Consider the following 26,907-nt stretch of genomic DNA (forward strand, 5'->3'; position numbering starts at 1 on the left):
ACAGATCCAGCAATGGATTTTCTAGCCATAATAGGTAGAGAATCTAAAGCTAGGTCAAGTAAGCAAAGGTGTCCTCCACATTTTGATCTTTCTTCCATAGGTTATACTCTCTGTTTACACAATACACACACACACACACACACTCTCTCTCTCTCTCTCTCTCTCTATTCCCAAAAACATGTGAAAGACAATTTGGAAGCACAGGAAATTTGAATGGTTTCAGATTCAACTGAAGATCAAAGAAAGTGAGGTGTCAGAAAGTCCACATGATCTTCCCTAGCTAAGCACCAAGGACCTGTGATAATTGTGTGATAACTGCGTCTTGGTACATAGCATATATGGGTGAAACATATAACAATGGCTTTGCAATGGGCCCTTTGGAGTCACACCTATTATCCCTGAACAAGTAGAAAATCAGCAAAGCATGTGATAGGAATGAATGGTCTGAAATGCTTGACAAAAATGGTAGGCCCGTTTTCAATTAAAAAAGAGAGAGAAAAAAAAGAGAGAGAGAGAGAGAGAAAGTTGGAATCTCAAGTTTCTTAGAAAAATAGAAAAAATAAAATACCTACACCTCAAATGGGTGCTCAACCTTAGTATGTGTCTTTATTCAGACAGCATATATTCTAGTACAATAAAGAATGTTAGTTTTAATTATTTTTTTAAATTTATTTATTGATGAGAAACAGAGAGAAAGAGAGGCAGAGACACAGGCAGAGGGAGAAGCAGGCTCCATGCAGGGAGCCCGACATGGGACTCGATCCCAGGTCTCCAGGATCATGCCCTGGGCTGAAGGCAGTGCTAAAATGCTGAGCCACCTGGGCTGCCCCAGTTTTAATTATAATATTCGATGACTTAAATGCTTAAGTGCTACTGAAGTCTCAAGAACTTGGTGGCTGAAAGTTTGTTCCCCAATATTTCTATAATACTTTATGCTGGCACTGTCTTCAGACCTCAGGTTGGTAGGAAAAGCCATGTATAACTCTCCAAATAAAAATCTGGATACTGGGATCCCTGGGTGGTGCAGCAGTTTGGCACCTGCCTTTGGCCCAGGGCGCGATCCTGGAGACCGGGGATCGAATCCCACGTCGGGCTCCCAGTGCATGGAGCCTGCTTCTCCCTCTGCCTGTGTCTCTGCCTCTCTCTCTCTCTCTCTGTGACTGTCATAAATAAAAAAAAAAAAAAAAAAAATTTGGATACTGAATACTGTAGTTGGCTGAGAGTATAGAAGTATTAAAGACCATTTGACTACCTTTTAATAATATATTAGTAGTATTTAATTAAGTACTAATAGAATTCTGAATGGAATAAAAAGGTATTTATTCTGATGGCCTTTTTCATTTTTTTTAACTTACTAATATTTAAAAATAATGCCTAGAATCTACTTGAAAGTCATAAATGTTTTGGCCTTACAATTCAGGCGATTTTGCACGTCAGGATTATTTTGAAACAGGACAGGGCAGCCCCGGTGGCTCAGCGGTTTAGCGCCGCCTTCAGCCAGGGGTGTGATTCTGGAGACCTGGGATCAAGTCCCATGTCACACTCCCTACATGGAGCCTGCTTCTCCCTCTGCCTCTCTTTCTCTCTGTGCCTCTCATGAATAAATAAAATCTTTTAAAAAAAAGAAAAAAGAAAGAAACAGAATAGATGATTTATGGAATCTTCCCACAAATATATCCTAATCCTTACAAATGACAGAATAGAGCCACAGAAAGGGATGTGATCAACTACTTCCATTTTTTTGGTACTCAAATTATTTAACTGTATCAAAGATGTCTTCATTGAGAAATTCTTTTACAATCAGTAGCAGTTAAAGGGATCAAATAAAGAGATGATGAAATATTGTTTTAAAAAGAGACAATGAATGTTCACCTTTATTAAGTTATTCAGTTTTAATACCATAACTTAGCCTCCAAGTTTTCTAAATTTCTCAACCACAGTGAATTTTTACCTCGTTTATACTCCATCTCTCCAGACCTTGTCATCTTCCAGAACTACTCCATATCAGAAATCTTTTCTTTTTCTTTTTCTTTTATTTTAGAGAGGGAGAGGGAGAGGGACAGGGAGAGAGAGAATCTTAAGCAGGCTCCATGTCCAGTGCAGAGCCCAACATGGGACTGATCTCACAACCTGAGATCATGACCTGAGCTGAAATCAAGAGTTGGGCACTTAACCAGTGAGCCACCCAGGTGCCCCAACAGAAATCTTTAACAATCTATTATTTCTAGGATGCCTGGGTCGCTCAGTGGTTGAGTGTATGCCTTTGGCTAAGAGCATGATCCCAGAGTCCAGGGATTGAGTCCGGCAGCAGGCAGGGAGCCTGCTTCTCCCTCCCTCTCTTTATGTCTCTGCCTCTCTCATGAATAAAAAAATAAAATCTTTTTTAAAAAAATCTATTATTTCCTTCTGTCCCTCATTTCACATTGACCTTGAGTATTCCATTTTCAATGTCTACCAACCATTCATTCATTCAGCAAATACTGATTAAGGATACCACTCAGTACTTGCAATCATACCTCTTTTTCAACTCACCTGAACCTTACATAGTCCTTTATCAGGTTTCTGAACTTCCTTGCTTTAAAAAGCATTTCAGAAGTCTGCTTCTCAAAAACAATATTCTATCACTTGAACTAAGCCAGAAGTCTCTTTTTCTATCATCTTGCAATGCACTTACACATCTACCAATGTATTTAGTAGTCTATATTGAAATCGTTTGTATATTCTCAACTAAATTATGTCAGTTAATGGTACTGATCCAATTTAGAAAATAAGGAATGAAAAACAAAATTGGCTTGGTCTCAAGTGGTAGGGAACTGAATTCATTATTATAACTCTTTTGGAGTCATGTGTTTTGAGCCATGATAACATGGTTACCATTTAAAGCCTTAATCTTCCTTCAACTATAAAGGTTAGTTCTCTCTTGCAGATTAAAGTATGAGTTGAAAAATATGAGAAAAATACATGAAGAATATCCCTTATCTCAAAAAAAATCCCCAAACAATCTGCACTTTTGAGGCTATATGAATATTCTGACTAAATATACCTATATCCCTAAAAGAAGTACAAAATATATAATTATATAAAGATTCTATTAGGGTGAGCCAATAATCTAGTTCAATGAAGAATGACCTCTGACTGAAGCTAAGATGAAGAACCAGAGCCCAACAATCAAAGTACCAGAGAGAGGTGGGAAGTCTTGGGTGGGAAGAGCATGCACACTCCTGGTCCTAATTAAAATAGTTGGTAGGATTTAAAGATAAGAAAAAATAGACAACATACAGAGAAATCTATCAAAATACTAGAATGTGTATGTGAGAATTGTTAAAACACTAATAAAAGAAACCAAAGGTTCCCAATATATGGACAGATACACTGTTCATTAATTTAAAGACTCAATATTAAAAAATAAATTCGGGGATCTCTGGGTGGCTCAGCGGTTTGGCACCTGCCTTTGGCCCAGGGCACAATCCTGGAGTCCCGGGATCAAGTCCTGTGTCGGGCTCCCGGCATGGAGCCTGCTTCTCCCTCTGCCTGTGTCTCTGCGCCTCTCTCTCTCTATCATAAATAAATGAATCTTTAAAAAATAATAATAAAAATAAATTCTTCCCTAAATTGAGCTATAGATTCAAAGCAATTCCAACAAAATTCCTGTAGAATTTTTGCAGACTCTAAAATTTACATGGGAAGGGAAGAGAACAGAAGAGCCCAAACAATGTTGAAGAACAACAGAAAGGTGGAGGACTTACACTGGTTGGTTTCAATATTCAGTATAAAGCTAGAGTAATAGAGTATGGTATTGCCAAATACATAGACACACAAATCAGTACAAGAGAATGAAGTCCAGAAACAGAATCCATACAAAACCAGTAAGTGACTTTTGACAAATGAACATATGTAACTCAAAGGAGATATTCTTTTCAACAAATGATGCTGGGATAATTACACATTCATATTCCAAATAAAAAACCCAACCAGAACTTCAATCCATTCTTCATATTCTATGCAAAAATTAGACCCAAACAGTCCCAGACTTATACTTAAAAGGTAAAACTTTTTTTTTTTTTAAAGGTAAAACATTTTGAAGAATAAAATCTTCACAAGTTAGGGTTAGGCAAAAAATTCTTCAAAAGGACTTTAGAAGCACAAACCATAAAAGAAAAAATGTGACAAAATTAATCAGATGTAACCAAAATTTTAAAATTTTTAAGATTTTAAGAAGATGAAAAAAAAAACATTTGAAAAAAGACTCGTATTCAGAATATATAAAGAACTTCCAAATCCAACAAAAAGAAAACCAATAAAAAAACATGAGACAAGATCTGAACAGATCCTTCACCAAAGAAGATACTAACAAGCTATGTCAAATAAACACATGAAAAAGATACTCAAAATCATTAGTTATTAGAGAAATGCCAATAAAAAAAACTACAATGAGATACCATTTTATATCTAACAGAGTGGCTTAAATTTCGGTCACATGAAATGAAAACTTATATTTACACAAGAATCCGAATATGAATGTATATAGCAGTTTTATTTTTAAAAGACAAAAGCCAGGAACAACAAAAATTGGGAATGGATAAACAAACTATGGTACATCTAAATAATGAAATACTTCTCAGCAATAAAAAGGAACAAATGCATGCAATAATATGGATGAATCTCAAATGCTTTTTTTTTTAGATTTATTTATTTATTTATGATAGATACACAGAGAGAGAGAGAGGCAGAGACACAGGAGGAGGGAGAAGCAGGCTCCATGCCAGGAGCCCAAAGCGGGACTCGATCCCGGGGCTCCAGGATCGCGTCCTGGGCCAAAGGCAGGCACTAAACCGCTGAGCCACCCAGAGATTCCTCAAATGCTTTTAGATAACTGAAAGGAACCTGATTCAAAAGGCTACCTGTTGTATAATTCTATTCGTATGACATTCTGTGAAAGCAAAATAAGAATGATTGAGAATTATGAGTTGTGCAAGGTTAAGAAGAGTGGAGGGGATTTAAAGGTTTAACTACAACAAAGTGATAGCAAAAGGAAATTTTGTGGCAAAGTAATGGAACTGTTCGGTATGTTGTTTGGGGTAATAGTCACATTACTATGCATTTATCCTAACTCAAAACTGCTAACTAAAGAAAAGGCAAGTTTTACTCTAATTAAAAAACTACAAGCTGTAAGTAGACAATTTAACTGAAAATCAAAGACAAATGAGCATCATAAATAAAAAAACAAGCAGGTAGCCCGAGTGGCCTAGCGGTTTAGCGCGGCCTTCAGCCCAGGGCATGATCATGGGGTCCTGGGAACGAGTCTCGCATCGGGCTCCCCGCATGGAGCCTGCTTCTCCCACTGCCTGTGTCTCTGTCTCTGTCTCTAATAAATAAATCTTTAAAAAACATACAAAAACTAAAACAAAACAAAACAAAAACAAGCTACTCTCTTCTCTTAAAGGCAATGATGTAATAGTATTATACTTTGGGATTATACTATAAGGTCTTATATGCCTTTAGGGGTAAAGGATAGAAGATTGAGATGGCAACTTCAAATGTAGGCTATCTCCTAATATGCTGGCAGGCCAAAAAGTTCTACAATTATACCACATTATCATGACACAGGTTGATCCCAGGATTCTTTCTCCTTGAAAGAGGAAGGAAAAACCCATCTTAGTGAGTCCTCTGATATATCCACTTCCATCTTTCCCTTTTTCTGCTTTTAAAAGGCAAATGTGGAAACAGAGGTAAGGGTAAGGAACGATATATAAAAATACTGAAAAAAAAAAAAAAACACTGAAAACTAAGACTAAATATATAATACATACTTCTCAAATGCCATATAACTGTTAATGAGGCAGCGTCTGTGGAAAGAGAAAGCATTAATAGAAAAGCATATCCCGAAATCAAAAGGACATAATTCTTGGGCCCAGAAAGTTTAGAATATGGAACCCTATCTATAAGCTTGCAACTGTTTTGTTTCCAGAGAGATCTTAGAATGTATATTCCAATTTTTCCAGTAGAAACTAATGGTGTCTTTTCATAATAGGCACAAGGGGGCACTGGAGCACAGAGCATTAAGCATATTTCTGCTACACCTCAGGACTCCTCCTAGGACTGGGGAGTTGTGAGGGAGGAACAGCCGGTATGCATACTATATTTCCATTTCACAATATTTCTATTTTTAGTAAAAGAAAGATTTTACAAGACTGGATTTAAATGTACCCATTTTTTTCCGGCAAATTTATGAAATGAATTTTTCGTTCTATCAAACCTTGTTAACAAAAATTGCCTTGATCTCTTAATTCTTATTAGGTCAACTGTAATTCCAGAATATAATAAATTACCACAACAAAGTCCTTCAAATGAAAATCACTATTATTTACTGATATCACCTTTTAATCTATTGCTCTTTGCTACTCTATGGTAAAAGCTACAAATATAAATTCACAAATAATTCTTCAACTACTTAGTATGCTAGATTAATGCCTCTTATTTTGTATATACAGGCATACTTTATTTTATATACTTCACAGATGCTGCCTTTAAAAACAAAAGCAAAAATAAAAACAAAAAAAACAAAGTGAAGTTCTGTGGCAACCCTGAGTGGATCAAGTCTATTGATGGCATTTTTCCAACTGGATTTGCTCACTTCACATCTCTGTCACATTTTGGTAATTCTTGCAATATTTCCAATTTTTTCATTTTATATATTTGTTAGGTGATCTGCGATAAGTGATCTTTGATGTTAGGAGCATTAATAGTTTTGGGGCAACACAAATCACATCACGTAAGACAGAGAACATAACTGATAACTGTTGCGTAGGTTCTGAATGCTCCACCAACCAGCCATTTTTCCGGTCTCTCTCTCTCTCTCTCCTCAGGTCTCCCTATTCCAAGACACAATAATATTGAAATTAGGTCAATTAATAACCCTCCAACAGCCTCTAAGTGTTCAAATGAAAATATGTCACTCACCTCGCACTCAAAATCAAAAGCTTAAAGCGATTAAGCTTAGCTAGGAAAGGCATGCCAAAAGCCAGGATAGGCCAAAAGCTAGACTTCTTGTGCCAAACAGTTAGCCAAGTTGTGAATGTGAAGGAAAAGTCCCTGAAGGAAATTAAAAGTGATACTCCAGTGAACACATGAATAGTAACAAAGCAAAAACACCCTTAATTGCTGATATAAAAGTTTTAGTAGTTTGAATATAAGACCAAACCAGATACAACATTCCCTGAAGCCCAAACCTAATCCAGATCAGGGCCCTAACTCTCTTCAATTCTAATTAAGACTGGGAGAGGTGAGGAAGCTGCACAAGAGAAGTTTGAAGCTAGCAGAGGTTGGTCCATGAGGCTTAAGGGAAAAAAAGCCCCCTTCAAAACATGTAAGTACAAGGTGAAGAAAGCAGTAAGAACTTATCTAGAAGAATATGCAAGTTTTCCAGAAGATCTAGCTAAGATAATGAAGATGGCTACATTAAACAAAAGATTTTCAATGGTGGCAAAATAGCCTTCTATTGGTAAATATGCCATCTAACTCATAGCTAGAGAGGAGAAGTCAATGCCTGGCTTCAAACCTTTCAAGATAGGCTGATTCTTTTGTAAGGCGCTAATGCAGCTAGTAACTGAATTGAAGCCAATTCTCAACATATGAAAATCCCAGGGTCCTTAAGAATTATGTTAAATCTCTTCTGCCTGTGCTCTATGAATGGGACAACAAAGCCTGGACAACAGCATATCTGTTTACAACATGGTTTACTGTTATTTTAAAGTCCCCAGTTGAGACTTAAAGCTCAGAAAAAATTTTCCTTTTAAAATATTACTCATTGACAATGCACCTGTGGTCATCCAAGAGCTTTAATGGAGATGTACAAGATTAATGTTGTTTTCTAACCTGTTAGCATAACATCCATTCTGTAGCCCATGCATCAGGGAGTCATTTTGACTGTCAAGTCTTATTACTTAAGAAATACATTTTCATAAGGCTATACCTGTCACAGATGGTGATTCCTCTGGTGAATCTGGACAAAGTTAACAGATCTTCCAAAAAGAATTTACCATTCTAGATGCCATTAAGAACAACTGTAATTTGTGGGAAGAAGTCAAAATATCAACATTAACAGAAGTTTAGAAGAAGTTGATTCCAACCCTCATGGATGACTTTGAAGGGTTCAAGACTTCAGCAGAAGTAACTGCAGATGTGGTGAAAACAGGAAAAGAGCTAGAAGTGGAGACTGAAGATGGGACTGAACTGTTGCTATCCCACGATAGAACTAAATGAATGAGGAGTTGCTTCTTATAGATAAGCAAAGAAAGTGGTTTCATGAGGTGGAAATACTCCTGGTGAAGATGTCATGAAGACTGCTGAAATTACAACAAAGGATTCAAAATATCACATAAATTCAGCTGATAAAGTAGCAGCAGGGTTTGAGAGGACTGATTCCAATTGTGAAAGAAGTTCTACTCTAAGTAAAATGTTATCAAACAACATCACATGCTAGAGAATTCTTCTTGAAAGGAAGAGTCAATAGATGTAGCAAACTTCATTATCTTACTTTAAGAAACTGCCAAAGTCACCCAACCTTTAGGAACCACCACCTTATCAGTCAGCAGCTATCAACAAGGAAGACCCTCTACTAGCAAAAGATTATAACTAGCTAAAAGTTCAGATGATGGTTAGCATTTTTCAGCAACAAAGTATTTTGAAATTAAGGCATGTGCATTGCTTATTTTAGACAACAGACTACAGTATAGTGTAAATGTAACTTTTATATGCACTAGGAAGCCAAAAAATTCATTTAGCTCACTTTATTGCAATATTTACTATATTTAGTGGTCTGGAATTGATTGCACAGAATCTCTGAGGTATGCCTGTATATAAAAAGCTATTTTGAAAAAAAAATTTTTTTTTTTTTTTTGTAGAGACAATAACAAAATGGATTCCCATGTGCCCATTACCCAGCTCCAACAATTTTTATCTCATGGTCAATCTTGTTTCAACTAAAAAATAATAATTCTCCAAAATTATCTGTTATCACTCAGTATTCAAGTTTCCCAGCATGGACCTTTTCTCCTATTCAGTTTGTTCAAATTAAGATAACTTACACTTACTGCAACTGGTTGACATGAAACTTACATCTCCTTTTATCTATAAGGTTTTTATCTCTTTTCCTCCAACAACTTCTTTGTTAAAGAAATGAAGTCACTTGTCCCATGCAGTCTTCAATTACCAGTATTTGCTAACTATGCCCCTGAGGCATTTTTAAACATATTCCTCTGTCCTTGTAATTTTCTGTAATTGTTGTAATTTAGAGTCTTTTTTTTTTTAAGATTTTATTTATTTATTCATGAGAGACACACAGAGAGAGAGAGGCAGAGACATAGACAGAGAAGAAGCAGGCTCCATGCAGGGAGCCCCACCTCCGGAACTCCAGGATGGTGCCCTGGGCTGAAGGCAGCGCTAAACCACTGAGCTACCCAGGCTTCCCTGAATTTAGAGTCTTAATCAAATTCAGAATCCATAGAGAAGACAACCTGATACATGGTACTGTGTTTTTCATCAAGGAGCTTATACATACGGTCTTGTATCTGTGATAATATCAGCCAAGGATGAACAATGCCGAAATGCAGTATGTATTTCACTGAGAGCTGCAGAAAAGTGACACTCTAATTTTATGTGTTCATTATATACACTATCTCTTTTAAGTGGAAATTTTTATCAAATCTTTGGTTTCAAAAAAGTAGTTTGTTTAGAAGAGGAAGGATAAACACTTGATTTTTATGAATTTTTGAAATAATGAGTTGGTATTTTAACCTCCCAGAATGGTAAACAAAGAGAATGTGTTTTTCTTTTCTTTTCTTTTCTTTTTTAATTATTTTATTTATTTATTCATGAGACAGAGGGAGAGAGAAAGAGAATGACAGAGACACAGGCAGAGGGAGAAGGTAGGCTCCATGCAGGGAGCCCGACAGCCGGACTCGATCCCAGGTCTCCAGGATCAGGCCTTGGGCTGCAGGCGGCACTAAACTGCTGAGCCACCCAGGCTGCCCAAGAATGTGTTTTTTAGGGGAGGGATGACTATAAACTCTTAGATTTAAATAAATGTAGCATGCTTCAAATTACTGTAGTTGTTTATTTCTATTATTGTCAAATTTTCCCATATTTGGCCTGTGAGAGCCTCTTTAATTAGTTTCTGAGTCGTTTAGACAGACCTTAGTAGTTTTAATAGCTTTCTTGCTTCTGGTATAACAAAATATCCCAAGATCATCTTGTCCATCTCCTGCCCCAGACCCTGAAATAAACCATATACCCAAAGAACTCTGGTACTTTTTACTGGAAAACAGCATTCAGAGACAACAGTCTGGGTTCTAAGGAGTGCTCATTTCTTCTGAGCTGGCATTTTATCTAGACCTTTCATTGTGGTAAGAGCTAGTATTACTTTTTATTGATTCTCCCAAATAAAATTCTGCAGGTTTCAAAAAATTATGTTGATCTTATATTTCTATTCCTTTCTTCTCCCATTCTATATGTGATTCTTGTTATAAAATGTTATAAAATGTCACCAACATAATGAAAATCATTTGCCTTAAAAAAACTAATTTGCCTTGTTGCACAATATATATACAACAGTTTGGGAATAATAATAACAAGACTATGATTAATGAAAACCATTTAAAGTTTTTATATTGTTCTTCTGTCCACAGGGTAAAATCCACCAGGCATATACAATCAAATTACTGTGTTTTAAAATCACTTAAAATAGTTCCTTCCTATAATTATACCACTCAGGCTTCTTTGTTTCATTTTGCTTTCACTTTTTAGATTTTTTTTTAAATAATTAAAACTCTGTTTTAGAATTACGTAAAACATTTATATGGTCTCAACATCACACCTAGAAAACAAGAAATATTTGCAGAACTCTAGCTATTCCTTCTATTCCTGTTCCCTATAGTGGAATAGTTTTTATTAATTCCTAAATTAAAAAATAAAATTAGAAATGGACATATACACAAATATATTTAGTTAGATAAACAGAAACAGGGATCCCTGGGTGGTGCAGCAGTTTGGCGCCTGTCTTTGGCCCAGGGCGCGATCCTGGAGACCCAGGATCGAATCCGACATCGGGCTCCCGGTGCATGGAGCCTGCTTCTCCCTCTGCCTATGTCTCTGCCTCTCTCTCTCTCTCTCTCTCTCTCTCTGTGACTATCATAAATAAATTTTAAAAAATTAAAAAAAAAATAAACAGAAACATACTTAATGAACTTTTCTGTATCTTGGTTTTAATGCATAATATAAATTGGCTATTAAGGTACAGAAGGAGCTCTTCATTTGCTTTTATACCTATATAATACTCCACTGGATAAGTGAACTATATTTTATTCAATCAGAACTCTACTGATGAATACTTGTGTCCTTTCAGTCTTTTGCTATTATAAACAGTGCTACAATGAATGTAGCCTTGTGCACATGTCATTTTGTATTTATGCCAATCTATGCTTGGGATATATGCCTAGGAGTAAGATTTACTAGATCAGAGAGTAAATGAATATTTAATTTAGCTAGATATTGCCCACCTTCCCAATATATGAGGCTGTATTACTTTGTATTCCAATAGATAATCTGTGAGAAAGTGCCTATTTCTCCATAGGCTCACCAAATGGCTATGCTGCTGATACGAAAGGAGAGGGAAAGTGAGGAAGAATCTGACAGGTGAAAATTATTACCTCAGTATAGTTTCATTCACTTTTTCCCTTTTATATGCAATTTCATTTACATATTATACACACTAGAGTTGTATGTCTAATTCAGACTTGTGATTATTTAGGCTCTGTAGACAAAAACTAATTTAGAAAGTTAGCTAGGTATTCTCTTACTGTCTTCTTTACTCATTTCAACTTCATTTACTTTTTAACTATGTTTCTTCTACCTTTTCCAGTTTTCTACTCAATTCTCCTTGGTGGAGAAGATGGATGCAAAAGAACTCAGAACTATTCTTTGTTAGAAGGGGGGGCGGGGAGGAAGAGAGAGAAAGAGAATCTTAAGCAGGTTCCACTCCCAGTGTGGAGCCCAACAGGCAGATCATGACCTGAGCTGCAATTAAGAGTTGGATGCTTAACTGACTGAGCCACCCAGGTGCCTTACATTGATCTACTCTTATCTTTATTTCCTGCCATGTTCTTAGTTGGGTTTTATTTGCTCTTATTTTTCTCTCTTAAGGTAAACCCCTGGGTCATTGACTTTATTTTCCATCCTAATATAAGCATTTAAAGATACAGATGTCTCTCTAAACCAAGAAGATGTATCTACACATTCTGATATGCAGTACTGTCATTATCATTCAGTTCAAAATAACATCTAATTTCCCTTGTGATTTCTTCTTTGACCCACACGTGGGTATTAATATCCAAACATTTGAACTTTTTTTCCCTATTCTAATTTAACTCCACTATGATCCAAGAACATACTCTTGTGTTATTTCTATCCTTTTAAATTTATTTAGACTTATTTCATGACCCAGCATACTGTCTCTTTTGATAAACATACCATGCGCACTTGAAAAGAATGTGTATTAGTTGCAAAATGAAGTGTATTGTTCTATAAACATCAATTAAATCAAGATGAATGATAATGTCTGTCAAATCTTCAATGTCTTTCCTAGCTTTTTATGTAGTTATTCTACCAACTGCTATGGAAAGGGTATTAAAGATTTCTATCTTGGTAATGCAAAATTACCTATATGTAATTTCTGTGATTCTGTAAAATTTTGCTTCATGGTATTTTGAAGCTATGCTATCAGGTGCACACATATTTGTCACTGTTATGTCAGAATTGTGACCAAGAGGCAGTACACACATATAAAAAGAAATAGGAACCTTATTAACACTTGTTCTAGGTCCATTGTTTAGGAAATTCAATCCAAAAATATGAGTCATTGCTATTTACTAGTTGCATTGGATAAGGATCAATATGATACAGTTGTATCCAAAGAAACATACAATCATATTTCAAAAGGATTGCAATAAATATCTAGATAGCAATCCTTATAAAAATATCACAGTATAGGGGCACCTGGGTGGCTCAGTCAGTTAAACATCTGCTTCGGCTCAGGTTATGACCCCAGGGTCCTGGGATCAAGCCCTACATCAAGCCCCACATGGACTCCCTGCTCAGCAGGAAGCCTGCTCCTTCCTCTTCCTCTGCCTTCCCCTCTCTCTGCCTGCTGCTCCCCCTGCTTGTGTGCTCTTTCTCTGTCAAACAAGTAAGTAAAATCTTTTTAAAAATACCACAGTATAGCTCCTTAAATTTAAGAAGTTTATATAGTACATGTATGTACACTCCTTTCAATTCATTTTTAACATCTAAATCCTCTCAATTCACCCTATGAAGTAGATACTAAGTATAATTTATGTTGAGAAATATAAAACCCAGAAAGATTACATGATTTATCCAAAATTACAAACATTCGGCAGAGCCAGAACTCAAACCTGAATCTACTTTTATAACACCACACATAGCTCAAAAAAGAAAAGAGTATTCAACAATGTATATTGGAGACCAAAAAGCAAAAGTTATAATTTTAATTATATAAATATGGATAATTCTAATAAGAAATGGGAGGAGATATTACCTATGAAAGTATGAACTCTACTAGTAAAAGTAATATCAACTATCTTATTTCTCAGGGCCTGATATATGATATACTTTGGGAATGTAATAAATGTCAGTGGATTGAATAAAGGAAGTTGATGAGTGAAACAATATAGCTAATATAGGGTTTTCTGAAGTCAGATTTTAAAAGGACATATATAAATAATGGAAGGAGGGGAATGTAACTAATATTATTTATGAATTAATATCATAAACCTTATTTATTTATAATATTGTCAAAATAGACTACATTTTATAAATGATACAAAGGAAAACCAAATAGGCCTACTGGTTGTATAAATTTAAGAGGACGAACTAAGAAGAAACAAGAATACTGCATGGGAAAGATGATGTAATGTTAACAGATGCAGAGAGAATAAAGAACTACTCACACCTCCTCTTTTGCATCCATCTTCTCCACCAAGGAGAATTGAGTAGAAAACTGGAAAAGGTAGAAGAAACATAGTTAAAAAGTAAATGAAGTTGAAATGAGTAAAGAAGACAGTAAGAGAATACCTAGCTAACTTTCTAAATTAGTTTTTGTCTACAGAGCCTAAATAATCACAAGTCTGAATTAGACATGCAACTCTAGTGTGTATAATATGTAAAACATCATAAGAAAACAATTTCTAAAGTGCACTGATTTGGGAAACGGAAAAACATTTTTTTTTTTTAGAAAATTGTGAATCAAACAAAGACTCTGAGTTGAAAAGGGTTTTGATGATCCACTGATGTTGATCTACGTTCAAAGTACAAAAACTACTACTTGTAAGTGGGCTTGTGAGCAATAAAAAAGGAGAAAGCTACACCAAGGGCAAATTTTATTTCCCTATAGTGATGTTACATTTTTTCTCTATCGATAAACTTCTTCTTTTTAGGGAGGCCAGTATAACTAATACACTAGATTTTTTTTTTTTTTTAGATTTTAAAAATTATATAGGGAAAGATCCTGAAAAATACCTTGAGGAATAAAATAAAAACTATGTAAGCTCATTAATAATATAGGATAACTTAGTACCCATAATGGATTAAAAAACCCACAGTTTACAGTGTTAACCAAGAACTAAAGTAAAACTGATTGAATGTCTTCAAAAGTAATTCACAGGACTCGAACCTCATACTTTAATCAAGATACTCAGCTGACTCAACAGGATGCAAAGAATAACAGTTAACATGTTGGATGATAAAATGAAGACTCTGAAAATTTTCAACAGACTGAAAAAATGAGCAGAATCAACTAATATTAAAATAATAGCAATAGCAGTAGAAGCTTACTTCATGAAATAAAAGGGTGAAGCTAAAACCAGAACTGAGGAAAGCTGATAAACACTCCAATTTACAACACAGAAGCCCACAATATTTTAGTATTTAATTTTTTTTTTGAGAGAGAGAGACAGAGAGAGAGAGAGAATCTCAAGCAGGCTCCACACTCAGTGTGGAGCTCAACATGACCCTGAGGTCATGACCTAAGCCAAAATCAAGAATCAGACAACTAACCAACTGAGTCACCCAAGCACCCCAGAAGCCCAGAATGGCTTACTATTGGTTGAGAGGAAAAGGCTAATAAGAAGAATGATATTAGTTGTTTAAGCAGCAGCTAGACACACTGATCTCTCCCTGGCTCTAGCCTAGCAACTACCTCCTCTCTCATTTGGTTAGAAAGGGAGGTTTTTCCCCCTAGAAAAAGGTTACTGGAGGGTTTATGAATAAGGGAGCATATTAAAGGAAGACTTCAGGAGACTGCTCCTGAAGCAAGAAAATCAAGTGAAAGTTTACATAATGAAATAAAAATGCTGAGAACCAAAGCCCTCCTGCAATGTCTGGTTTTGTTGGTTTACCTCAATGCATATAAACTTTGAGAGGGAAAAGATTGGCAGAAATCTCTGGGAAACTTGACCAGTGTAACAAAAAGCACACTGAAATACAGCGACATTAGGTGTTCCCTAAAAAAGCAGGTTGATCTCCAAACAGTAAAAGTACAGTCCACAAACCCTGTCCATGTGCTCAGAGCTCCTAATGTGTGTTTTTTTAAATTTTTATTTATTTATGATAGTCACACAGAGAGAGAGAGAGAGGCAGAGACATAGGCAGAGGGAGAAGCAGGCTCCGTGCACCGGGAGCCCGACGTGGTATTCGATCCCGGGTCTCCAGGATCGCGCCCTGGGCCAAAGGCAGGCGCTACCGCTGCGCCACCCAAGGATCCCTCCTAATGTGTTTTTTAATGTAAAAGCTATTAAATCTGAGTAGTCAGAATCATCATATATTTCATATGAGGAAAACGTCAAATTTAAAATGCAGAGACTAAATTACACAAAGAGAAAAAAGTTACTGGAAGACAACAAAACTCTGAAAGGAGAAAAAAAAACCCTAATATTAATATTCATCAATAAGATAAATGTAACAATCAAAATACAGAAATAGAAAGCTATCAAAAAATAACTGCTGGAAAACAAGAACATTTTAGGAAATTAAACTATGATGACAGAAATGAATAACTCAATAGAAGATTCAGAATATAAAGTTGTAAAAATTTTCCCATTAAATACATTAGAAAGAATACAGGAGAAAAAAAATATTGTAAAAAGAAGACTAGTGCAGTCCCAAATGACAAAACGAAAGTTTTGGAAAAGAGAAAAAAAAACTACAAAAGAAGAAACTAAAGGAACAATTCACTAAGATTTCCCAGAACTGAAACTCAAAGTTCCCAGACTGAAAAGCAACTCATAAAAAGCTAACAAGCATTCAGATGCAGAGATGAACATCTAGGAATGTTATGGTGAAATTTTAAAGCACAAACAAAAGAGAAGATAAGATCCCACCTGCTTCTTTAGAATATTAAAAAAAGCAAAATTGCAGGACCTCTCAAAAGCAACACCAGACCCTGAAAGATATTAGATCAATGCTTTCAAAATTCTGAGGAAAAATCATTCCCAATCTTGAATCCAGAATTCTATATTCAGTTAGATATGAGTCAAGTTTGAGCTGAAATTCAGATCCTTTCAAGGCACCTGACTAGCTCAGTTAGAACATATGACTCTTCATCTTAAGGTTATAAGTTCTAACACGACATGTGTAGAGATTACTTAAAAAATAAAATCTTAAAAAATTTTACAGATCAATGAAATGAACAGGCCATCAAAAAATGTCTTTTTGGTTCACGTGGGTGGCTCAGCGGTTGAGCATCTGCCTTCCAGCTCAGGGCATGATCCTGGGGTCCCAGGATCGAGTCCCGCATCAGGCTCCCTGCATGGAGCCTGCTTTCTCCCTCTGCCTATGTCTCTGCCTCTTTCTCTGTGTGTCCTCACAAATAAATTTTTTTTTAATGTCTTTTAGGGGGAAGGGAGGCAGTCTTTCTTTTTTTTTTTTTTTTTAGGAGGCTCTACACCCAACATGGGACTTGAATTCACGACCCCGATATCAAGAGTTTGCATGCTCTTCTGACTGACTATGCCAGGTAACCTGACAGATAATTCTTTTTAAAGAGATTACTGAATGATCTATCCCACCAAGACATGGAAGCCAGGGGGAAAAAAAAAAAAAAAAGAGGCAAGGGAATCACCAGTATGATGGCAAAACAAGATCACAAGTGGTCTGGAGAATACAATTATAAAGTCTCCAGGAAAGATTATATAAAGAAGACAAAATGGACAGGATATCTAATACACGTTCTTGAATGTAATGAAAAGATTTTATAAAATTTGGGGACTATGTGATTAAATTAGTGACAAGTACACAGAAAACTAAATAAAGGGAGGAAATACAATAATGCATTATTATACAATATATAAAATATTTTCCAAAAAATTAAGTCAATATATACTAAAGTAGGTAACCAAAAAGTCTCTATTAGTCGTGATAAAAAAAACATCAGGTATTCATCAAACCAAAATTGTAACTATATTAGAAGTATGGTAAGATACAAGTTTATCTAGTTTTTAGACTTTTATCTATCCTAGATATTTTGGAAACATAATTTTTAAATGTTTGTTTTTAATGTTCCCTCCTCCCATGCATATTAATTTCAGAAATTCCTAAAGTTTAATAAGTATTGTTAGTATTTCAAAAGTATGGCCATTGAGGAACCACTTATAACTGAAAAAAATGACTGTAGAAAGAGTAAAAAGTCTCACAGCCCCCTTTCTGAATGCTTGAAAGTACTGTCAAATATCTATCAGAAAAGTCAATGAGTAGTAGGCCTACCTGTTCCAGATTTAATATGTTTTAACGACTGATGAATGACTCCAAAAACCCATCACATAAAACAATATGTTACTTCATCCAGGTACAAATTTAATCACATATACTTGATGGCTTCTGTGCATTGGAAATTATTTGCTAAATGAACTTGGTAAATGAACAAAAAAGCATCCGCAGTTTAACACAGTTATGAATCTCTCCTAAATCAACACATATATTTTATTCATCCCAACTTAGTCTAAATATAGACTAACATTTGTAAAGTAAAAAAATGTACCAACAAAAAAAACACAGTGTTCCTGGAAGAAAGGAAGAATAGGTGAACAGGTATGAAACTGGATAGTATATGTGATTTTGGGAACCACTGCAAATACCAAGGGCGATATGAAAAATTAGAGACATGTTCCATAAGGATCCAAAGACATGTACATAGTTAATAACAGAGTCAGGACTACAAATTAGCAGTCCAAACTTCTAATTACTTTCCCAACATATCATACTGCCCTTCCTTCAGTTAGCACTTTTTTTCTAAAGATAGATAATATATTGGGAGAAGCTGGGAAGCTCCTCCCATGGATACAACTAGGTAACACAGACATTAGTGTAAGCCATAAAATGACCTGAAGACTGGCAGAATAAATTCCACAGCTAAAGGTTAAAAAAAAAAAAAAGGCTACATCAAAGAGGGGAGGAGGGGCAGAGACATGGTAGGGAGTTAAACACACCGCAGGACCATCTGGGAGGCGACCCACTGGTGCGCAGAAGGGAGAAAAACAGACTACCATACTGGGGAGCCTGCAAGCGTAAGACCAATCCCCATAAATTTGGCTTTGAAATCTAGAGGGGCCAAATTTCCTTAGCTCTTACAATCAGCAGGACTTTAAGCCTGGAATTTAAAAAATCAGCAGCTCAGTTTTTGGAAAGGCTGGAAGGCAACAGGAATCTGAGTACCTGTCATTAAAAAGACAGCACAACTGCCATAGAGATATAGTGTAGAAGCAGTGTAGTGTAGAAGCAGATATAGTGTAGTGAAAAATGCCTATGGCATATGGGAGGAAGAATGATTTACTAATCTGAGAGCCTATCCCAAAGGGGCAGAAATCACTGAGAGACTCCCCCAGGAACAAAGGAGCTGGCAGGTGCCATTTCCCTTCTCTGCCACCAGCATAAACAGACAGCCAACACAACACCAACATTCAACTACTTGCTACACCAAGCCCTGCCCCCCAGGCTTTTGTGGATCCGCCCTTTACAGTCATACTTGCCTAGTCGTGGAGCTGTAGGTCCCTCACCTGGAAGACCAACGCAAACCTTGCCAACAGCACATCTCCTGACCCCTGTGTTTTGTGGGATCTCAGTCTGGTGGTAGAAGACCTATACATATCTTGTTAAAACTGCATGCCCTGCATGCCACACACACACTTTGTGGGTCCTCCCAAACCAGCCTGCCTCCAAACAAAATCAACAAGTAAATAGTAGCTTTGAATGACACACTGGACCAGATGAATCTAACAGATATATCCAGAACATTCCATCCTAAAACAGAATACACATCCTTTTCAAGTGCACCTGGAACATTCTCCAGAATAGATCATGTATTAATTAGGTGACAAAATAAGATTCAACAAACTAAAAAAGATCAAACTCATACCATGCTTTTCTGACCACAATGCTATGAAACTAGAAGTCAACCATCAAAAATCAAATCAAAACAAAACAAAACAAAAGAGCAACCCTGAAAAGAGCACAAATATCTGGAAGTTAAATAACATGCTTCTAAACAATGAATAGGTCAACCAAGAAATAAAAAGAAAAAATTACATGAAAGAAACACAAATGAAAACGCAACAGTCCAAAATATTTCAGATGCAGCAAAAGCGATTCTAAGAGGGAAGTTTATAGCAATATGGGCCTACTTCAAGATACAAGAAAAATCTCAAATAACCTAACCCTACAGGTAGGGAGTTAAAAAAAAAAGAACAAAACCCAAGCCCAGCCAACGGAAGGAGATTTAATAAAGATCAAAGCACAAATAAAGAATATAGAAAATTTTAAAAACACAATAGAACAGATCAATAAAACCAGGAGCTGGTTCTTTTAAAAGGCTGATAAAACAAAATTGATTGGGATGCCTGGGTGGCTCAGTGGTTGAGTATCTGTCTGCTTTCGGCTCAGGGCAAGATCCTGGGGTCCTGGAATCAAGTCCCACACTGGGCTCCCTGCAGGGAACCTGCTTCTCCCTCTGCCTACGTATCTGCTTCTGTGTGTCTCACATGAATAAATTAAAAAAAAAATTGATAAGCCTCTAGCCAGAATGATCACAGAAAAACACAGGATTCAATGAAACAAAATCAGAAATGACGGAGGTGAATAACAACCAAAAATTCAGAAATACAAAGGATTATAGGAGAGTATTATGAAAACTTATATGCCAACAAATTGGACAACCTATTAGAAATGGACAAATACCTAGAAACATAACCTACCAAAACTGAAGCAAGAATAAAAAATTTGAACAAACTGATTACCAGCAATAATACTGACTTAATAATCAAATATTCCCAACCCCCAAAAAAAAAAAAAAAAGCAAGACCAGAGGACTTCACAGGTGAATGCTACCAAACACTTAGAGAAGAGTTAATCCCCATTCTTCTCAAACTATTACAAAAAATAAAAGAGGAAGGAAAACTTCCAATTTCATTCTATGAGGTCAGCATTACTCTAATACCAAAACCAGATAAAGATACCACAGAAAAAGAGAATTACAGGCTAATATCTCTGATGAACACAGATGTAAAAATCCTCAACAAAATATTAGCAACCAAATCTAACAATACATTAAGAAAATCATTCAGAGAGGCAATCTAGCTGTTTTAATCAGTAGTACATGTGACTCCGGATTTCAGGGTTATGATTTTGAGTGTAGAGATTACTTAAAAGTAAAAAATAAAATCCTTAAAGGAAAAAAAAAAAGAAGAAGAAGAAGAAGAAGAAGGGAGGGAGGGAGGCAGGGAAGGAAAATCATTCACCATAATCAGTGGGATTTATTCCTGGGATGCAGAGTGGTTCAGGATTAGCAAGTCAATCAATGTGACACAACACATCAACTGGAAAAAGGATAAGAACTATATGATCAAAAAAAAAAAAAAAAAAAAAAAAGAACTATATGATCATTTCAATAGATGCAAAAAAAGCATTTAACAAAGTATAACATCATTTACTTATGAAAAAACCCTCAACAAAATAGGTTGAGGTTTAAAATACCTCAACATAATAATTTCCATATATGAAAAACACACAGCTAACACCATACTCAATGGGGTGGGGGTGGGGAGGAATGTCACCTTTTCTCCTAAGGTCAGGAACAAGAAAAGGATGTCCATTCTCACCACTTTTATTCAACATAGTACTGGAAATCCTAGCCACAGTAATTAGACAAGAAAAAGGAATAAAAGGCATCCACATTGGTAAGGAAAAAGTTAAACTTTCATGATCTGTAGATGATATAATACTATATATAGCAAACTCTAATGACCCCACCAAAAAAAAAAAAAAAAAAAACCACACCCTACTAGAACTGATAAATGAGTTCAATAAGATCACAAGATGCAAAATCAATGCACAGAAATACACTGAATTTCTATACAATAGTAATGGAATAGCAGGAAGAGAAATTAAGAAATCAGTCCCATTTACAATTATGCTAATAATAAAATACCTAAGAATAAATTTAACCAAAGAGGTAAAAAACCTGTACTCTGAAAACTGTAAAACACTGATGAAAGAAACTGAAGACCACACAAATGGAAAGACATTCCACACTCATGGACTGAAAGAACAAATATTGCTAAAATGTCCATAGTATCCGGGGGCTCCTGGGTGGTGCACCTGACACTTGGTTTGGGTTCAAACCACCATCTCAGGGTCCTGGGATCAAGCTCCGCACTGGGCTCCACACACTGCACAGAATCCATGTGAGATTGTCTCTCACTCTCCCTCTGCCCCTTCCACTCATGCTCTCTTTCAAAAATAAGTAAATAAATCTTTTTAAAATGCCCATACTACCCAAAGCAATCTACAGATTTAATGCAATCCCTATCAAAATACCAAAAACATTTTTTACAGAAACTACAACTACCCTAAAATTTGTATGGAACCACAGAGACTCCAAATAGCTAAAGTAATCTTGAAAAAGAAAAAAAGCTGCAGGTACCACAATTCCAGACTTCACATTTTATTACAAAGCCGTAGTAATCAAAACAGTAGGGTACTGGCACAAAACCAGAGAGATCAATGGGATATAACAGAAAGCCCAGAAATAAACTCACACTTACATGGTCAATTAACCGTTACCAAAAGAGGCAAGAGTAAACAACAGGAAAAAGAACGTTTCTTTAATAAATGGTGTTAGGAAAACTAGACAGCTACACGCAAAAGAATGAAATTGGACTGCTTTCTTACACCATACACAAAAATAAACTCAAAATGGATTAAGGACTGAAATGTGAGACCCAAAACCATAAAAATCCTAGAAGAGAGCACAGGCAGTAATTCTTTCTGACACTGGCTGTAACAGTATCTTTCTAGATATGTCTCCTGAGGCAAAGGGAACAAAAGCAAAAACAAATTAGTGGGGAGGGCCTAGCTGGTTCAGTTGAAAGAGTATGTGACTCTTGATCTCACCTCACAGTCGTGAGTTTGAGTCCACCTTGGGTATAGAGATTACTATAAATAAATAAATGAATGAATGAATAAATAAATAAATAAACAAACAAACAAACAAACAAACAAACTTAAAAACTATTGGGAACAGAAAAATAAAAATCTTCTGCACAGCAAAAGAAACAACTAACAAGACCAAAAGACAACCTATGAATGGGAGAAAATATTTGCAAATGACACATTCAATAAAGGCTTGGTATCTAAAATATAAAGAATTTATACAACTCAACACTAAAAAAACCAAATAGTACAATTACAAAATGCGTATAAGACATGAATAGACATTTCTCCAAAGAAGACATACAGATGGCCAACAGATACATGAAAAGATTCTCAACATCACTCATCATTAGAGAAATGCAAATCAAAACAATGAGTATCACCTTACACTGGTCAGAATGGCTAAAATAAAAAACTAAGAAACAACAAATGTTGGCATGGATGTGGAGAAAAAGGAATCCTCCTGCACTGTTGGTGGGAAAGAAAACTGGTGCAACCACTGTGGAAGACAGTATGGAAGTTCCTCAGAAAATTAAAAACAGCTACCCTAAGATCCAGTAATCTCACTACTGGGTATTAACCCAAAGAATACAAACACATTTATTTGAAGGGACACATGTACCCTTTATGCTTATTGCAGCATTATTTATAATAGTCAAACTATGGAAGCAGTCCACATGTCCACTGATCAATGAATGGATAAAGATGTGGTGTATATATATATATATATATATATATACACACACACAATAGAGTATTATTCACCCATATAAAAAAAAGAATGAAATCTCGCCATTTGAAACAACATGGATGGATCTGGAAACTATACTGTTAAGCAAAATAAGCCAGATAAAGACAAATAGCATATGATTTCACTCATATGTGGAATTTAAGAAACAAAACAAACGAACAAAAGAAGAAAAAAAGAGAGACAAACCAAAAAACAAACTCTTAATACGGAGAACAGATGGTTACTAGAAGAGAGGTAGGCGTCCTGTCCCTTTCACTGCCAATATTCTAGTTCAAGCTCCTAACTACTTAATGAGATGTTATAAAACAGCACACTGATAAGGAGTAGTCTTGGTTTAACTACTGCTCTACAACTTAATAGTAGTGTGAACTTGGGTAAATTATTTAAGTTCTTCTCCATGCTGCATTTTCCTTATTATGTAAAGGAATTAACAGCAGTGTTTACCTCACATCATTTTTTGAGGATTAAAGAAATTAGTATCTATAAAGATTCAGTACAAGTACCTCAGGTATAGTAAGCTCTATGTAAAATTAAATGTTTCATAATTATTTTCTGTCTCCAATCATTTTTTTCTCAGCTTAACTACTACTATCAGACTAATGTTCTTAGAAAAATTATTTTTGTCATCTCACTTCAATGTAAAATATCATGACTACTTTCTAAATGGAGATCAAGCTTCTATGTCTCACATTTATAGGTCTCCATTACCTAGTCCACAGGTCAGCAAAGTATGGCCTATAAGCCGATCACCTGTTTTTAATACATAAAGTTTTACTGAAACATAGCTATTCTCATTAACTTATGTATTGCCCCTGGATGTTTTTCTCACACGGATATAGAATTGAGCAGTTGTGACATAGTCTGTAGGGGCCACAAAGCATAAAATGTTTACTCTCTGGACCTTTACAGAAAATATTTGCCAACTGCTGACCTAGTTCAATCTCCTATCTATACTATCTGTAATGTATATTCAGCATGCTTAAAATGAAACTCATTTTTTTAATATTTGCTTGTCTCAAGTTCCCTTTTTTTTTTTTAAGATTTATTTTTTTTATTCATGAGAGACACAGACACAGAAAGACACAGAAAGACACTCCCTATAGGGAGCCTGATGCAAGACTCGATCCCAGGACCCGAGGATTACGATCTGAGCCAAAGGCAGACACTCAATCACTGAGCCACCCAGGTGCTCTCAAGTTCCCTATTTTATTAATATCTAACAAGTATTTATTATAACCTTATTGTATGCCACATACTGATCCAGAGGCTGGTAAACAGCAGGGGATAAAAAGAAAATCTCAACTTTCATACAGCATATTTTCTTTTGAAGGGCAAGAAAACCAAAAATAAAGCATACATGTAAGTATATGTCAGTTAGTCATAAGTGCTATGAAGAAAAACAAAGGTGTCTAGGATGACAGAATGGCAGAAAAGCGGGGTGCTATTTTAGATATGATGACCTTTCTAATGAGGCAACATTTTTAAGAGTCTTAAATTAGATAATGACCCACAGGAATGCTTTGGGGAAACATAGGGAACTCAACTCTAACAGTGGGTGCCTCCTTACACTTGTACCTTAGGTGCCTCATCTGCCTCACTCTAGTCCCAAATCCTGCTGCCAATAACTTACAACTAGAATATATAAAGTCCTCCTACGAAACAAAAAGACAATCCATTTTTAAATAGGTATAAGACTTGATTCGGCATGTTTGTCAATAAGTATATGAAAAGGTACTAAGCAAATTACTCATCAATGAAATGCAAATTAAAATTATAATACCTTCTATTAGATACCTAGGAGAATGGCTAAAATTATCAGGTGAGTTCAGTTTTATTCAGAAGCCAAAACCTGGGAACTCAAATGCCCATCATTTGAAGGACAGCTAAACAGTATATTCACACAATGGATTAGTACATGGCAATAAAAAGAGCGAACTTCTGGTAAATCTAATAACACAGATGAATATATTAGTTTTCTAAGGTTGTATCACCAAAACACGTGCGAAGCCCGACCTATGGGGCTCGATTCCAGACCATGACCTGAGCCAAAATAAAAATTTGGACACAACCGACTGAGTTTCCCAGGAGTCTCTGAAGTTCAGCAAAGGCAAATCTTACTCATGATGATATAATTAGTGGAATAAAGTAGTGGTATAGACTGGCAAGGGGTATTTGGGTAAAGATGGTGTGTTAGAAACATTCTGTATTTTGATCTGGGTGGTAGTTACATGAGTAGATAAACACAAAAAAAATTTTTTTTAACTAAAGAACAGTGTATATTCTGTATGATATACTTTTAAAAATAAGAAAAAGGCCACAACTTGCTAAATAAATTATGATGAAAGACTAATAGTTCAGAGCTATCTTAAGATTTAAGCCATTGTGGGGATCCCTGGGTGGCTCAGCGGTTTAGCGCCTGCCTTTGGCCCAGGGCGCGATCCTGGAGTCCCGGGATCGAGTCCCACGTCGGGCTCCCAGCATGGAGCCTGCTTCTCCCTCCTCCTGTATCTCTGCCTCTCTCTCTCATGAATAAATAAATAAATCTTTAAAAAAAAAAAAAAAAAAAAGATTTAAGCCATTGTGGGACACCGGGGGGGGGGGGGGTGGCCCTCAGTGCTTGAGCATCTGCCTTCGGCTCAGGGCATGATCCCGGAGTCCTGAGATTGGGTCCCACATCAGGCTCCCTGCATGGAGCCTGCTTGTTCTTCTGCCTATGTCTCTGCCATTCTGTGTCTCTCATGAATAAATAAATAAAATCTTAAAAAAAAAAAAAAAAGATTTAACCCATTGTAATCAGGCACACTGAAAGAGAAATACTTTCCAAATACTTAGTCTCATCTTTCAATATATGTGTTTTGTGTATTTATCTGAAAGAGCTAATAGCAAAATAGATCAAAGACAAGCACTCTTCAGTATTTTGATTTGACAGCACTATTTGAATTACACAGTTTTGGTGCTGATTATCAAAATAGCTTATTTGATTTGTGTTTTGCCATCTTAAATATGCTTAAACATATTTTAAATAACATGTTCTAGCTTACCATGATTTTAAATAACGAGTTTCCTGAGCAGAGTCTTAGAAAATAAGAGACACAAACTCATATTGTAGGAACATTTTATGTAAACAGCTGCAATTATTGGGAAGGAGGAAATCTTAGATTTAGTAAAATAGTTAGCTAAACTCCTTTTTGATGGGAAAAAGGTCCTTCACAGCTGCCTTATGCTGAACCTGTTCTTTTCTGCTTTGCTAGGAGACAAAAAAAAATGGTTATCAGGAGATAATAACAGAGGATCTATGCAAGCCTACGCATATGTAAAAGAGAGAGAGAGAGAAGAAATGCTTAGAAATCTAAGTAAAGCAATTCTTTTAACTTTAGGAAGCATTTAAACTTTTCTCCCTCAAGTCAGATTAAAAGCTGAATTGGAGGACAGTCACAAATTTTTGTGATGAAAATTAGAGGATTACAAAATTACAAACACAATTAAAATTCCACATTAATGAAGAAAAATTAAAAGTTGATTGATTCTATCCATATCTGAAAGAGAACCAGAGTAAAAGAATGCTAGATACTAGAAGACTGAAAAGTACAAACTTTTACAAAGATAAC

General features: G+C 35.8%; 1 protein-coding gene and 2 long non-coding RNA genes across 7 annotated transcripts in view; 1 reads left to right on the forward strand and 2 right to left on the reverse strand.

Annotated features, from left to right (window-relative positions):
* Positions 1-26,907, reverse strand: part of JMJD1C (jumonji domain containing 1C) — a 327,885-nt gene that overhangs the window by 193,540 nt on the left and 107,438 nt on the right. The window lies entirely within an intron of this gene.
* Positions 4,468-13,515, reverse strand: LOC144312251 (uncharacterized). Its single transcript, XR_013377751.1, has 3 exons — positions 11,706-13,515; positions 5,811-6,872; positions 4,468-4,930 (listed from the first exon to the last, which is right to left on the reverse strand). It is a non-coding gene; the product is annotated as an uncharacterized LOC144312251 (long non-coding RNA).
* Positions 12,019-26,907, forward strand: part of LOC144312252 (uncharacterized) — a 50,775-nt gene continuing 35,886 nt past the window's right edge. For both annotated transcript variants that reach the window (XR_013377752.1, XR_013377753.1), the window contains exons 1-2: positions 12,019-12,114; positions 13,090-13,240. This is a non-coding gene — a long non-coding RNA (uncharacterized LOC144312252). The remainder of the gene's footprint in view (positions 12,115-13,089; positions 13,241-26,907) is intronic.

Source organism: Canis aureus, chromosome 4, assembly GCF_053574225.1.
Source record: "Canis aureus isolate CA01 chromosome 4, VMU_Caureus_v.1.0, whole genome shotgun sequence".
NCBI lineage: Eukaryota > Metazoa > Chordata > Mammalia > Carnivora > Canidae > Canis > Canis aureus.